This window comes from Gossypium hirsutum, chromosome A08 (assembly GCF_007990345.1).
Source record: "Gossypium hirsutum isolate 1008001.06 chromosome A08, Gossypium_hirsutum_v2.1, whole genome shotgun sequence".
Lineage (NCBI taxonomy): Eukaryota > Viridiplantae > Streptophyta > Magnoliopsida > Malvales > Malvaceae > Gossypium > Gossypium hirsutum.
The window spans coordinates 37,018,449-37,020,729 of record NC_053431.1 but is presented as its reverse complement, the minus strand read 5'-3'; positions in this window follow the sequence as shown (position 1 = coordinate 37,020,729).

Here is a 2,281-nt window from a genome sequence, read left to right as displayed (position 1 = left end):
CTGCATAGAACCTTGCTTAAGCTCAAGAAATTCCTTCGTTTTGATCAACAAATCTCTGACTGATATACTTTTCCGAAACTCAGTTGGAAAAACTCCCAAGTTACTTGCTCTCGGGGCACAACAAAGTCAGAGTACTCCACCAATAGAGGCAGAATCGGTAGCAAGGAGATAGTACACTTTAGGCATTCATCGGGTGTACAAGATAGCTCATCGAGTACCCGGATAGTGTTGTCCAACAAAATTTCAGCTTGCTCGGCATCGTCGCTATCCGTAGCTTAAATTCAGTAGCCCCATGTTTTCGGATTTGTCAACTGGGGGCTTATTTGACCTTATTTGGTCAGTTACCGGAGGTATTGTAGGTGCGGGGGTGTATTATCGGGAATGGAGGTTGTGGAACAGCCGTATTAGTTCGAATGTATTGGTTGAACCAATCATTCATCACGCTATAAAAGCTTGCCTAGCCTCATCATTCGGATTGCTAGCAATCGGTTAGAGTCTGCCGGAGCTGTCCCTTGTCGGGAGCAGGCGCCACACTCTCAAGATCATCAGCTACCGCTCGTCGGGATCGGGATCCATTACTATAAATAAACACATTTTCAATTTCAGAAATCACCACACTATCAAATAATCACAAATGACATGTATAGCTAGACCCAATCGTATTACGGTATCCTAGAATCGACTAACCGTGCTCTGATACCAATAAAATTGTAACACCCCGTGCCCGAGACCGTTGCCGGAGTCGAACACGAGGTGCTGACCGACTTAATTCATTTACTTGCACAGTTCATTTTAAAATTTCCAGACAGCTGGCTAACTGTGTCGCTGTCACCTTAAAAATCGTATCTTGAGTTCCACAACTCGAAAATCAGTTTCGTGATTTTTCCTGAAACTAGACTCATATATGCATCTACAATTTTTTTTCTATAATTTTTGGTCGTGCCAATTAGTACAGTTTATTAGTTAAATTCTCCCATGTTACAGGGATCGACTACATGACCTTCACGCATTACGACTTGGATATCTCCCTTTACAGGGCTTCAATACTGATGCCATTTGTTTCTATAGAAACTAGACTCAAATAGGAATCTATAAATATATGGAATGACTCCTAATTATCTCTGGTTAATTTATAATGAATTTCCAAAGTTGGAACAGGGAATCCAGAAACCGTTCTGGCCCTGTTTCACGAAAACCTAAATATCTCTTAACATACAACTCATATGACCGTTTCGTTTCTTCCATATGAAAGTAGATTCATCAAGGTTCATTTAAATAATTTATTCACTATTTAATTCCATTCCTACTATTTTTAGTGATTTTCACATCCACATCGCTGCTGCTGTCAGCATCTGCCTTTAAGGTAGACTTTACCTATTTCATAGTTTCCATGATTCAATTAGCCCTTTTTTTTGCATACATAGCACAAAGTATAATCATGATTAACCATTCCAATGGCTAATCGTTTCCAAACATTTCCATACCTCTTAGTGATCAACATACAAAACGATTATAGTACTATGCTAAAAACGTATATAAGCCATTTCGCATGGCTATCCAAATTTACACAAAATCCACGGGTACATGACCAACAACAAGAAGGGTAGTCCTATACATGCCATTTTAAAGTTCAACCAAAATTGTACCAAAAGGGGGCTTTGATAGTGTGGGAGACTTTGACTTCCAAAAATCCCGAGCCCGATAGCTGACGAGCCAAAATCTATAAAACAGAGAAACAAAGAAACGGAGTAAGCAATTTATGCTTAGTAAGTTTTGAGCAAGGGATTCCAGCACAACAAAAGTATAGCATTCATATAGCTAAACGGATAATTCATATGCACAAATTCTCAATATCATACTTACTTCACATTACCAACCCTTATGTTCATACACAAAAGATCAACTTAGCCAAAGGCCGGTAGCTCATTTATCGACTGAGCGAATACAGATTTGTAAGGGATCAGCTAATTCAAAGCACACACGAAACATACCTCATCGCTGGGATTTTACGAGCGTATTAATTTAAATTTTACAGCAAGATCGCTCGTTCCCAAATCAAGCATCTTCGGGGTTTAGCCAGATATAACCACTCGCACAAGGCCTTCGGGTCTTAACTCGGATATGGTCGCTAGCATAAATGCCTTCGGGACTTAGCCCGGATATAGTCGTTAGCACAAATGCCTTCGGATCTTAGTCCGGATGTAGTCGCTTAGCACAAAAGCCTTCGGGACTTAGCCCGGATATCATTCGAGTAACCATGCACATATATCAATAAGTCATG